Source organism: Macaca fascicularis, chromosome 9, assembly GCF_037993035.2.
Source record: "Macaca fascicularis isolate 582-1 chromosome 9, T2T-MFA8v1.1".
Lineage (NCBI taxonomy): Eukaryota > Metazoa > Chordata > Mammalia > Primates > Cercopithecidae > Macaca > Macaca fascicularis.
In genome coordinates, this window is record NC_088383.1 from 49817660 (window position 1) to 49832146 (window position 14487).

The following is a 14487-nucleotide window of genomic DNA, read 5'->3' on the forward strand; positions in this document are numbered from 1 at the left end:
GGAACCAAGAAATAAGAGATGTAAAGAAAGTTTAAGATATAAACAGGTATTTTTGATAAAGAAGGTAAAAAAAGCAATTTTATGTAAGAAGGAATTTTGTATGGTAAATTTTTTGTCCTAAAATAAAATGACTGGGTTGTCCAAGAAAGAGAAATATTTAGGTGAAACACAAAGTCTAAGCATATTTTGAATCAACTATGTAAACTGTAATCAGATTAGTTAATAGGAACTTTATTTTTTTTTTAGAAAACAGAGTTGTATAATTTAGTTGGGCATGATTAAGAAGAAAATTACAAAACTTTTTCTAGAGCTGGGTCTTTGATATTAACAAAATTACAAATAATTGATTAAAACAAGACTTTAAAATATGTAAAATGTTTTATTTAATATATTTATTTATTTTTGAGACAGAGTCTCACTCTGTCACCCTGGAGTGCAATAGCGTGATCTTGGCTCACTGCAACCTTTGCTTCCTGGGTTCCAGCGATTCCATCTATACTTCTGAGCTACTGTCCATAAATCATAAGCTTCCATAACCCCCTTGGCTCAAGTTTAATAATCTGATAAAACTACTCACAGAACTTAGCAGAGAAATTTTACCTGTGTTTACCAGGTTATTATATAGGATACAACTCAGAAAAACCAAATGGAAAAAACTGTACAGGAAAAAAAAAAGATATGACATCACTTTACTTTGTGAAAGGGAAAGATGTGGTGGGTAGTAAATATTGGTAAACGGCCACGATTAAGAACTCTCCATCCTTTGTGTTTTACAGGAACAGCTTACTGCAAATAAATACCCTTTTTATTATGACTTTAGATGATGCTTCCTCTTTTAGATATCACAGATGCACAAACTCTAAATTCTCATTTTTCTCTCATAAACAAATAATTTTATCTTCGGTGTTCAGAACAAAATACTTGTTAAACAAACTTTAAGTTTCTCTCCTTTCCTCAGGCTCCTGGACTCTGCTCCACCTTCAGTCTGAGCTAACACACACCCCACCTTTATGCCCCTCCTAAGAAAAGGCTGACTTTAGGGCAAAACATTCTCTACCCTTGAATCTGATTTTGCCATTCTCCATTCTCCTCTCTTCCTACCACCTTCCTTCTAATCTTGTTTGCTCCTCCATATGAAACACAGCCTTTTTCTGCCCCTTTTGAGATGCTTGTAGATTTGATGCTTGATGCTTTCCCCATTGCAATACTCCTTTAGAATAAAGTCACTTCTTACCTACATCTGAATTTATTTGACAGTATCGAGAAACAGCCTCAGGAGAATAACAATTACACCCTCACAGAGGACATCACAACCCGCCTCCCATCTCAACTCTCACCATGTCTGCCTGTGCATTCCCAGCTTTCCCAGGCTTTGTAGCTTCACTCAATATAAAGCTCCTTCAATGGCTGCTCTGAGCAGGCTGGGACAGCTGTAGTGAAAGCTCCCCAAGAAGAAATGACTATACTATTCATGAACTCCTTTGACAGGTCAAGATTGGCCTTAGCCTGCAGTCAGCGGGCTCAGGTCTCTGATTTTCAGTCAAGGTTATTCATTTGGTTTTTGTTTGTTTTTTTTGAGATGGAGTTTCACTCTTGTTGCAAGGCTGGAGTGCAATGGCGTGATCTTGGCTCAGCACACCCTCCGCCTCCTGGGTTCAAGCTATTCTCCTGCCTCACCCTCCTGAGTAGCTGGGATTACAGATGTGTGCCATCACCCCCGGCTAATATTGCATTTTTAGTAGAGATGGGGTTTCTCCATGTTGGTCAGGCGGATCTTGAACTCTTAACCTCAGGTGATCCACCCACCTCAGCCTCCCAAATTGCTGGGATTACAGGCTTGAGCCACCGCACCCACCTACAGAATAGATTTATCCACTATCACAAATACTCTGCCCTACAGAAAAAAGAAACTGATTTTTTTTTTAATCACCAATTGATCTATCACAATTTCTTGTGGAACTGTATTAATTCCTCTGCAGGTAAAGTAAAATAATTTTTCCTTCTTACCCAGTAATATCCCTAAAACTAAGCCCTGAGATTCTGCTTGAAACCACCCCCGGAAGGTACAAACCTCAGATACTTACTACACATTCTCAGGAGAATAACAAATAAAAATTAGAATTTTTAACAAATTAAATATATCATTAGATTTTTCTGATAGTCACATTCTTGTTTTTTTTTTTTGAGAATATTTTCCTATCTTTCAAGCTCTGTCAATAAAATGCATCGTATACTTAATAAAAATGCAAGTTGAAATAAGAAAACAAATCTTTTCAAGATGACACACTCAGGGTGTGGCAGTACTGGCTGGAATGTTAATACACCTGACTCTAGTGTCAAGTCTGATATCCTATCATATGGATCCTCCCACCCCTATTCTACTCATTGAAGTACTCAGTGACCACCCTCTGAAGAACTTCTGCACTGTGCCCCCGGGTGTGCCTGGAGTGCATTTTTCTTTGCAGGTCATTGCACCATCTTGCTAGAATGGATTTTCATTGTCTTTGGGAATAGTTTTTCTCCTTTCCCAATTCTGAAAAAATCCAGATGGTAGGAATTATTTATGTCTTTTCCCTAAATATCACCATTCAATTGGCTGATCAGCAATGTGTCTCCAAGAAATAGAAACTGGAATTGTAGAAAGAAAATCTTAATGCCACAAGGATTTAGCTTTTTAGATAAAGGGTAAAGCAGATTTATAATCACCTGCCAGTAATAATTTAAAGATTCAAGTTGATTGTCTACAAATAAAATATCACTGGTTCTGATGTGTAAGTTCTGGATTTAACATGACAGTGCGTACACTGCATGGGACAGGTACTATACATATCTGGACATCATAAAGAGTACTGAATGCCTGCATTTAAACTACTGAATTAGTATGTACCTCACTTGGCCTCAGTAATCTACCTGAAACAAACTCATATCAAAAGTCACTAAATCTCTCATCTACATTATATATATTCTGTAGATACACACTCACAAAATGTACATACTATACATACAGTTTGAACCAACATGAAGTCCCATTGTTTTTGACAATGTACCACAGGTGGACATTATCGTGGCTAAAATCTATATAATATAGATGAGATTATAAATCTGAAGTTTTAACACTAACAAAAGAAAACCCAGAGCATCTTGGTAAGTCTTGTTTTTATTTTGTTCCTGAGAGTCAGTAGAATGGCAGCTGTATGTTATGTTAGTCCCATATATTTCTGTTAACTTTATTATTTGCAAAAAAATTTTTGCATGTATTGTATTTGTAGGAAGGTAAAATAATGATTTAAGATTTTTGTTAAATATGGAGATTAGTTATTTATGACAAAAAGAAATGTGCTTTTGTTTATTTGTTCCCAATTAATGTACATTAATTTTAAAATGTATTAAAGCGATAGCAAAGAAAATAAAGAGATGCCATAGAAGTCTCTTTCTCTTCATGTTTGCATGCAGATACACTGCTTCCTGAGGATATGTGACGAGAGATGTGGATTTTAATTTTAGAATCAGATTTTTCAGATGTACTTAAAATATAAGCAGCAAAAATTGTATTACTCAAGCAAATTTCAATCACAGGAGCAGAACTATTTAAAATATGCTTTAATTGAATATACTTCCTAGGTTTCTCCTAGCAATCCTGTCATTGTTTCATGATCCACTTGAAGAAATTGAGATACGTGGAAAAACAGTCATTGCCCGAGATTCCCTTCCATTTTATAAATGCTCCATTTATGCTGAAACAATCTGAATAGACACGATGCTTTTTTGTGCATCTGGTTGGAAGACAGAAACTCCCAAAACTTTTCTATTCAGCTGTTGGATCCACAATTTGCTGCTGAGCTGTAAGTCCACATCAGGAAGCCCAGGTACAAACTGAGGGTTGGCTTCTCCCTGGTAATCTAACCAGATGCTTACTGAGCCTGAGGTGCTATTTTCACATCACCTTCTGCCGACTGCTGCTTTGGCAAAATAAGGATTGGCCACCAATCTACCAACACTACCTCACTTTAAGGCCTGGTATGTCAGCATTCTCCGTCATACTCTGAGACAAGTATGTGGGAGACATGACTCTGTAATTAGGAGCTTAAAGTGTTTCAGGGAGACCACATAAATCTAGTGAGAAGTGAATTAGTAATATATGAGAGCATGTAATTTCATGTCAAGGCAGGGGCTGTGAACTTCATTACATTAGTATCTAAGTTAAAGCAGCTGGGAGAGGCAGACTAGAAAATATAGTTGTTGAGCTGAGTCCTGAGAGAAGGGCAACTGCACCTTACACCTTCTGCGTGCAGGGCTCTCATCAACACATCTTCCCCATGCTTTCCCATTGCTCATTTTCCCCCAGTGGAAAAGAAGGGGGCCGGGCGCGGTGACTCACGCCTGTAATCCCAGCACTTTGGGAGGCCGAGGCGGGCAGATCACGAGGTCAGGAGATCGAGACCATCCTGGCTAATACAGTGAAATCCGGTCTCTACTAAAAATACAAAACAAATTAGCCGGGCGTGGTGGCGGGCGCCTGTAGTCCCAGCTACTTGGGAGGCTGAGGCGGGAGAATGGCGTGAACCCAGGAGGTGGAGCTTGCAGTGACCAGAGATCACGCCACTTCACTCCAGCCTGGGTGACAGAGCGAGATTCCGTCTCAAAACAAAAACAAATACAAACAAAAAAGAAGAAGGGAAAGGGCAAAGTCCACATGCCGAATGAAGCAAGAGGGACTGCTGGACTTAAAAAGGTGGAGAAATAGGTGGGCCCAGGATAATATTGGTGAGAATGGTGTTTTTTGTTGATTTAGTTACAGAGTTCTTGAGCTCATCATGAATAGAAGAAATAGGGTTGATGCAGAGCGGCTGTAAGCATAGACTTGGGAGCCAGGCTGATTGGGAATATAAGTCCCAGCTTCACCTTTTATGAGCTCTATGATCCTGGACACGCCACCTCTTAGTATTCAGTTTTCTCATCTGGGAAAAACAGATAACAGTACTTAAATCCTAGGATTCAGAAGAGTTCAAAGATTAACGCAGGTTAAGATAAGTGAAACAAGGGAGAGGCAACTGTTCAGACAAGAAATAAAAGGAAATTGACAAGACAAGGATTTCAATTGGAATCTAAGAATCATTTAGGATATGTGTTACAACTTTAGATTCCCAAGCCTCAGTCCCAGGAATTAAGATTCATTAGTTCTGGGGCCCAAAAGGCTATTTTATAAAAAGAAACTTTAAAAAGTCACCAAAATAACTCAGTTTCTGTATGCCCTTACCAGTTCCCCACTAATGTGAACATCTCGTATTGACATGGTACATTTGTTAAAACTAAAAAATCAATGTTGGCACATTACTACTAACTCCAGACTTCATCAGGTTTTCCACTCATGTTCTTTATCTGTCACAGGATCAAATCGAGGATACCATGCTGCATTTAGAGAAGCTGCATTTTTCACAAGCTCTTTCAGCTGATGAGAGGGAGGTGGGTGGGGATCACGTCTTGAAAAACACTGGGACCTTTAGAGGAATGAACCAAAATTGCTGCATCCCCAGTTTGGGGAGGTGAAATACAATTTTGAAGAGGAGAATTGGTGGAGGAGATGACTATAGAAGGCTGATTTTAGAGGTAGAGATGGAATCCTCTCCATTAGATGAGAGGGGGTTACCTTCAGAACAAGGCATTAATGCCAAAGAAAACAGGTTTTGGAAGGAAGGGGTACAACCTCATCCTCAGGCTAGATTGAGAATATATGATTAAGGTTGTGAGTAGGTCAGAATCAGCAAGTGCAGCAAATTGGTTGCAAATCAGGTGTTTCAGAGAACGCACACAGAGGGCTCACATAAAGGGAATCACAAGGGGTCAGTTAGCTTGCAAGCTACATACAACCTGCATGTTCCAGAACCTGGTGCTAACGCTTTGGCACTGGGTCATGATGACAGACATCAAGCACTGCCACATGGAAAGTAGCAGAAAAGGCAAGGGTGAGGCTGGGATAATCGATTTTGTTTGAGGAGGGTTCTAAGGGTCTTGGGTGAAACGGGCTGGAAGAAGAGGTGGATAACACACTTGAAGCTCTGCTTGTGAGTTGGTTTTCACACTGAAGAGACATAGGAGTCACCAGCTTGAGGTGACAGGTAAAGTTTTGTAGAATTGAGACGGTGAAGATGAAGCAATATATTTTTTTAAAGAAGCAAGCAGCTTATTTTGGGAATCCATGGAGGTCTTTTGAAGGAGATACCACTCATATTTTATTAAAGACCTTAGGTTCTGGGACTATCACTGAGTTTTCCTAATCACAGTCCAATTGCTCAGCTTCCTTACACCAATTATAAGAGTCATCTAACCTGTTCCTTTTTAAAGAATGTTAACCATTTTTCACTGGACTCAAGATTCTTGTAATATCTATACCATTTTTCTTTCCCAGTTAGTTGTTCTTTCTGTACCCTAGAAATCCTAAACCACAAGCTGATATTCCTTAAATTTCACATTACGTACATGTTCTGTCACTTGCCAAATGTATTTAAAAAGAGTTCAATAGTCACAAGGCGCAGTGGCTCATACCTGTAATTCCAGCACTTTGGGAGGCCGAGGTGGACGGATCACAAGGTCAGGAGTTCAAGACCAGCCTGGCCAATATGGTAAAACTCTGTCTCTACCAAAACTACAAAAATTAGCTGGGCATGGCGGCAGGCACCTGTAATCCCAGCTACTCGGGAAGCTGAGGCAGGAGAAGCGCTTGAACCTGGGAGCTGGAGGTTGCAGTGAGCTGAGATTGCGCCACTGCACTCCAGCCTTGGCAACAGAGCTAGACTCCATCTCAAAAAAAAAAAAAAAAAAAAAAGGAGTTCAGTAGAAATTGCCTTAGAAACCTGTGTTGTAGGGGGCAGGCGTCAGTGAAGGGCTCCTAGATCTTTTTTTTTTTAAATTAATTTATTATTATTATACTTTAAGTTGTAGGGTACATGTGCATAACGTGCAGGTTTGTTACATATGTATACTTGTGCCATGTTGGTGTGCTGCACCCATCAACTCGTCATTTACATCAGGTATAACTCCCAATGCAATCCCTCCCCCCTACCCCCTCCCCATGATAGGCCCCGGTGTGTGATGTTCCCCTTCCTGAGTCCAAGTGATCTCATTGTTCAGTTCTCACCTATGAGTGAGAACATGCGGTGTTTGGTTTTCTGTTCTTGTGATAGTTTGCTAAGAATGATGGTTTCCAGCTGCATCCATGTTCCTACAAAGGACACAAACTCATCCTTTTTGATGGCTGCATAGTATTCCATGGTGTATATGTGCCACATTTTCTTAATCCAGTCTGTCACTGATGGACATTTGGGTTGATTCCAAGTCTTTGCTATTGTGAATAGTGCTGCAATAAACATACGTGTGCATGTGTCTTTGTAGCAGCATAATTTATAATCCTTTGGGTATATACCCAGTAATGGGATGGCTGGGTCATATGGTACATCTAGTTCTAGATCCTTGAGGAATCGCCATACTGTTTTCCATAATGGTTGAACTAGTTTACAATTCCACCAACAGTGTAAAAGTGTTCCTATTTCTCCACATCCTGTCCAGCACCTGTTGTTTCCTGACTTTTTAATGATCGCCATTCTAACTGGTGTGAGATGGTATCTCATTGTGGTTTTGATTTGCATTTCTCTGATGGCCAGTGATGATGAGCATTTTTTCATGTGTCTGTTGGCTGTATGAATGTCTTCTTTTGAGAAATGTCTGTTCATATCCTTTGCCCACTTTTTGATGGGGTTGTTTGTTTTTTTCTTGTAAATTTGTTTGAGTTCTTTGTAGGTTCTGGATATTAGCCCTTTGTCAGATGAGTAGATTGCAAAAATTGTCTCCCATTCTGTAGGTTGCCTGTTCACTCTGATGGTAGTTTCTTTTGCTGTGCAGAAGCTCTTTAGTTTAATGAGATCCCATTTGTCAATTTTGGCGTTTGCTGCCGTTGCTTTTGGTGTTTTAGACATGAAGTCTTTGCCCATGCCTATGTCCTGAATGGTACTACCTAGGTTTTCCTCTAGGATTTTTATGGTCTTTTGCATTGCTTGCTGGCACAATGTTGGGCCCAAATGGGTAAATAAGTGGCAGTTAGACTTAAGGTCATCTAATCCTTAACTTGATAGATTCTGGGTGTTCTCTACAAATTTGCATAGAAACTAGCACTTACCTGGGAAATTTCTCTGCCAGCTGTCAAAGATATAGTTCCATATTCAAGGATGCTGTGTGAGGAAAAAATGAAGCCACAGAAATCTTAAATGTGGTTAGGGAAAGGACTGGGGTGATGAAAGATTCTAGCTAACCAGCACACTGCAGCAAAATTAGTTTCTGGAAACACTGCATAACCTGAATACAGAATCAAGAGTAATTTGGTTTTTGGTTAAGATTGGCTTTGGCATGTTTTTTTAAAACCAAGGAATAGTGTATTTGGAAATGTGGGAAAACTACATCAAAAAACTGAACCTTGAGTTGTAGTAAAATCAGGATTTAGTGTTGTTTGATTTCAGTAATGTATGGGCATCTAGGTTACATAAAAAGAAAATGTGAATAAAAGACCAGAATAAAATTTCTCTAGAAACACTGAGCCCTAAGATTAGATAGTTCATCTCAGAATGAACTATATAAAACTGCCAATAGGCAACCGCTTTTGTGCTACAAATACATATTTCAGATCTTTGTCTTTTCCTTGTAATGAAGATGTGAAGTGTTAGTTCACGCTCTACCAGAGTAAAATTTCACTCATGTCTGTATTACGAATGTTAAAATAACCCAAAGAGTGAAAGTAAATTAGAGCTTTGGTACTCAGATAATCCTTTTCATAGTCATATGTTAAAGAACTAATCTTTCCCAGGTATCAAACTCTAAGAAAACTGCCATAATTACCACCTACTAGCAACTTAGTTTCCATGCCCCATGACATTTGTTGGAGAACCTGCCCACTCAGTGACATTTATATTCTTATTCTAAGCTGACCCAATTTTTCATTTATCGAAATGACTATATTCCCTTCTAGAATTCAAGCCAAAGGAGAGAATAATGTTAGTGTTCCTTATTCTATTGATTTATTCTTTTTTTTTTTTTTTTGAGACAAAGTCGCCCAGGCTGGAGTGCAAGCATGATCATGGCTCACTGCAACCTCTGCCTCCCAGGCTCAAGCAATTCTCGTGCTTCAGTCTCCCGAGGAGCTAGGACCATAAGCAGTTGCCACCATGCTTGGCTAATTTTTGTATTTTTAGTAGAGAAGGGGTTTTGCCATGTTGGCCAGGCTGGTCTTGAACTGCTGGGTTCAAGTGATCTGCCCACCTCAGCCTCCCAAACTGCTGGGATCACAGGCCTGAGCCACTGCGCACAACCCTGACTTACTCTTGAAGTCATGAATTTATGTCCAGTGTCCCTCTGCCAAACTGATTTTTAAATCTTTGACCACTTATAGATGTCAGTACTTCTACTTAGTTAATGGCATATTATAAGGTGCAAACCATCTTATAAACAAGGATTCATCATATACTTTTTCTTCTAAGTTTAATACAGATCATTGATTCTAGTTTGCAATTTATCAAGATATGGTGATGAGTTGAAGATTTTACCTTAGGTACTAAATAATTAAAATGAATAAAAATATACCAATATTATCAGGATTTAGTGAGAAACACTGAAGCTGTGTGGCTAGAATTTTAATTCTAAAAAAAACCAAAAAACCAGTCATTTATTTTTAACTAAAATGTAAGCTTGAAAACAGTATGCTAAAGTCAAATTATGTGGTTTAAGTCACCCTCTGCACAGCAACTTTAATTCTACTTTCTGTACTTCCATTTTTTTTTTCTGTGTAACTGAAAACTTCAAACACCCTCATTCTAATTCTACACTATTCCTGGAAATCCTTTCTCTTTGGTGTATTTACCTAATTTCATATTCTAATGTGTTTTTCCTCTCAGACACAATAATCAACTATTCAAAGATGCCATCTAATGCATTATGCCACTAAGTATTGTGGCCAAAGTGTTATTTTAAGTGTAATAAATTATCTTAAAATTGAAGGCCGGGCATGGTGGCTCACGCCTGTAATCCTAGAACTTTGGGAGGCCCTGGCGGGTGGACTGCCTGAGGTCAGGAGTTTGAGACTAGCCTGGGCAACACAGTGAAACCTGGTCTCTACTAAAACACAAAAAATCAGCCGGGTGTGGCGGCATGCGCCTGTAGTCCCAGCCACTCAGGAGGCTGAGGCAGGAGAATTGCTTAAACCCAGCAGGCAGAGGTTGCAGTGAGCCGAGATCATGCCACTGCACTCCAGCCTGGGCAACAGAGCTAGGCTCTGTTTCAAAAAAAAAGAAAAAAAAAAAAAAGAGAAAACAAATATTACATCTTCAACTTGTGTATGGTCAAGGCAACTTACAAAAATGCTTTAAGACATATCAAGACTGATTTAAACCATTTAAGTTAGGCAGAGAGAACACTATGTGAATAAAAGTGTTATAAACACACTTGCCACATTTTAATTAAATAGTTTACTAGGTTTTCTTTTAATATAAACATGAGAAATGAAAACCACATCAATTGTAGCATTTATCTTTTGAAAATAAAACTGCAATCAATACTTCAATCTCTAAGGTCTGCATTCCATAAATGATACTTTTTCAGGAGGTGGGGTTCCTAAGGCTTATGGACGTTCTTTTTAAATAGCAGGACATGAAATATGATACCTGCACCCAGGTTAACACGTGGTATAATAAAATGTATTACATCACCTACTGCTGTTAGGGTCCAATTCCTTCTAATTAGTTACATGTGAATTAACACATATCCTCCTCTTTATCATATCTAGGGAAAATAATTTGAGGTGATCAATGTAGATAAAAGCCCTGCAAAGAGCTACTGTACAAGAGAAAAGTAAAACACAAGAATTCCAAAATTCTTAGTGTAATTTTAAGCTTTGATACTTGTAGAAGTAACAATGCTACAAACATTTACAAAACATCATTGAAAAACTTGTATTTCTTTTATGTTTATTTAGTTTTGCCATTTTTTAAAGTGACAGGGTCTCATTATGTTGTCAAGGCTGGAGTGCAATGGCTACTTACAGGCACAATCACAGCGCACTGCAGCCTCCAAGGCTGAGCCTCAAGTGATTCTCCCATTTAAGACTTGTGAGTAGCTGGGACTACAAGCATGCCTAGCTCCTGAATATTAAGCTTTTGATTTTTCATTTCAGCCCTTCTTGAAGATAGCAGATATTGACTGAAACAAAAAGTTAAAAGCTTAACATTCAAATTCTGCAAAATAAACCTAGAGGCGGTGGTACACACCTATGGTCCCAGCTACTTGGTAGACTGACATGGGAAGATTGCTTGAGGCCAGGGTTTTCAGGCTGTGGTGCGCTATGATTGTGTCTCTGATTGCACTGTAGCTTGGGCAATATAGTGAGACACCATCTATTAAAAACAAAAAGAAGAAATACAATTACACTTCCAAATGATATTTTGTAAAGATTTACAGCATGTACATATATGCTGCAGTCCTCTGGAGGGCCCAGGCACACTATATTAAAGCTAAAAACTGCCCCAAAACTTTCAGGACACCTCATATTTTATTATTTTTACATAACCACTGGATCACCATGTTGCTTGGCACTATGAAATCATCTTTGAATACATTTACTTGACAATAAGGAAATTTATCAGCAAATGAGAACCATTATAGTTCACAAGAAATACACCACAGACCTTCATAAAAGTAGATAATCAATAACCAATATTTTCTCTTTTTATGACCCCAAACATGCTAAAATGCTAATAAGAAGGGCTTACAAAGGATGTGAATGGCAAATGTTATCTGGCAGCTTTTGCTTGATAATCACCAGTAACTAGTAGTTACTGGTAAAAGTAGGAAGGAAGAGCCCTTCCATACCTGACAATTCTGGGTCTGCTCTTAGTGGCTTTAGGAGTTGTTAGACTCCCATGTTTTAACAGTGATACTGCACTGATTCCAAATGCAGCAATATTGGGGAAAAGAGAAAACATAAACAGAAAAGTTATCTTTAAAATCTAAAAAGTTAAGCTATTGTTTTAAAAGTCTCACATAGATCACAGCTATCAGCCCACATACTAAGCAAATATCTGTGTGTGGGCAGGAGTCTTCACTTTGGAGTGGTTTTTATAACTCCTTTCACATTAAACAGGACAGAATAGTGTAAGAGTATGTTGTTACCCTGACAAGGTCTCATCCTTTACTATGAAGTACAATCTTAGTTGTCCTTGAGTTTACTTGAATTGAGGTGTTTCTTCTTTTGAAAATACCAACTTTTTTAGTTCTTTAGCCAGGAGAAGTGATATTTTCCCATCTTTTTGGATGAGGGGTTCAGATGATACATTACCCCTCATTTCTTCCTTCAGAAGAGGATGGCCTTAGCACGCTGAAGATGAAATAAATCACCAGCACTCAAAGACCCGTTCTTGGCAGCACTATAGAAAACTTTGTATTGTTCCATCCTTGAAAAAGCCTAAGAATGTCAAACAGAAATTACAATTTTAAAAAGGGTTCCAACTTTTTAACAGTCACCACTGATAAGCCACACATGCAACTTCTTTAAATAGTTCAGTTACAGCTGCTTTTTTTTAAAATTTTTTACTATTTATTTATTTATTTATTTGAGAAGGAGTCTTGCTCTGTCGCCCAGGCTGGAGTGCAATGGCACAATCTTGGCCCACTGCAACCTCCGCCTCCCAAGTTCAAGCAATTCTCTGCCTCAGTCTCCCGAGTAGCTGGCATTACAGGCACCCGCCACCATGCCAAGCTAATTTTCATATTTTTAGTAGCAACGGGGTTTCATCATCTTGGCCAGGTTGGTCTTGAATTCCTGACCTCGTGATCCACCCACCTCGGCCTCCCAAAGTGATGGAATTAGAGGCATGAGCCACAGCACCCGGCCCAGTTATAGCTACTTGGCTGATGTTTACACTGCCAAGTTCTGTCAACTCACTACCGTAATCTCCTTTCAGGGCTAGAATTAGATTGCTGGAGCAAAGGGGAACTTGTTTTATTAAGTTACTTAAAAATTGGGCTCCCAAAGACGTCACAGTATTGTGACAGGCTTCTAACAGCAGTATCATCTGTTACCTGTGTACTTGTTCCTTAAACATGATGAATGTACACTTTTGCAAAAAGCTAGTTTATTAATCTATTCAAACTCTACCCAATCTATAGCAGTTATTATATAATTCAAAGCAAATTTTAACGATGCAGGCATGTACTGGATTGTATTGGAATATCAAAGAAGTCTAATGACTAAAGCATCAAAAGGCACTACTTCACTTGCACATTAATTATGATAGAAAATGTATTATTTTAAAATAATTCCAAGGCACCACAGAATATGCCTATTTTAAATGTTCATCCTTGTCAGCTGTAACTTTGATGTGTACTTACCAAAAGTCACAAACCACAAATATTACTTTGTCCCATAAATTTTATCATTTCCAGTAAAATCCCATGAACTTTCTGCATCCAGTACTTGAGACACACACACCTTATACAGTCTAAGTGCAGGTCTCTCGGCTTAGGCACTAATGCTTTGTCTAACAAACCCATGGGACTGACTGCACTGTGGTATGTACAGTAGAAAATGACATAAATTTGCAAACTGAATAATAAAAAATAGTCGAGTGGTAAGTGCATTATGTATGTAGACATTGCTCAGAATACAGTAACAAGAAATCATTTATGTATGATTATTTGAAAAGGTAAAGGTTCACAAGGGAAAGATTACACATGAACTAAATTTGATTAAAATATTCTGAATTATGGTCACAAAAGAGAAGATAATATCTATAATTTTCTAATAATGTGGATCCTTGTAAAAATCATAAAAGATACAGGAAATATAATGCCAAAAAGGTAATAAGCTCTTCAGTATGTTAGTTAATTTTGAAGCTTTCCATTTTTCTAATCACTACTTAATATGACCTAGTCACAGATGTTGGCATTGGTGTTTGACTGAAAACCCACTTAGTAACTTCGTAGCCTTACCTCCAGCTTTCATGCTCTTTCTCTGTCAAGAAGATAAACTGGAGAATACAGGCTGTTGTCATGTGCCAAGGTGCGAATATTGAAGTAGAATCTGCTATAAGACTGCCAGTAATGCTGATATTATAATTAATTAGCTTCAAGAATTGCCTTTCCAACTCATTCCTGGGGAAGGAGAAACACAACAAAACCAACTCAGGACAATGTTAATTCAAAAACATTATTTCATGTTAAGAAATGTGGTAAAATCACCATGTGCTCTAGTTTATTAGAACACATGAAAGAACTCACACTGTACAGAACCCTACTATCTAAGAAATACAAGAAAGCATGCAACTTTCCCAGTTCTCTCTGAAAACTTAGAAAAACAAAAATAACATGAATGTAAAAACTGTGTTAATAAACTTGATTTTCCAATGTGCTTTCAAAGACATATTCGAATTTAATATGGAGAAAAATGACATAATC

The 14487-nt window shown here is 38.3% G+C and overlaps 1 protein-coding gene across 3 annotated transcripts in view; it reads right to left on the reverse strand.

The window, feature by feature from the left end:
* Positions 1 to 8089: 8089 nt before the first annotated feature.
* Positions 8090 to 14487, reverse strand: part of LOC101866089 (uncharacterized) — a 121639-nt gene continuing 115241 nt past the window's right edge. For 2 of the 3 annotated variants that reach the window (XR_012417582.1, XR_012417580.1), the window contains 2 exons: positions 14023 to 14184; positions 10491 to 12496 (listed from right to left, as the gene is read on the reverse strand). The gene's annotated coding sequence lies outside the window, so the exon portion shown is untranslated. Of the gene's footprint in view, positions 8223 to 10490; positions 12497 to 14022; positions 14185 to 14487 lie in introns of those variants that run through there. The other variant, XR_012417581.1, reaches the window with a different exon arrangement.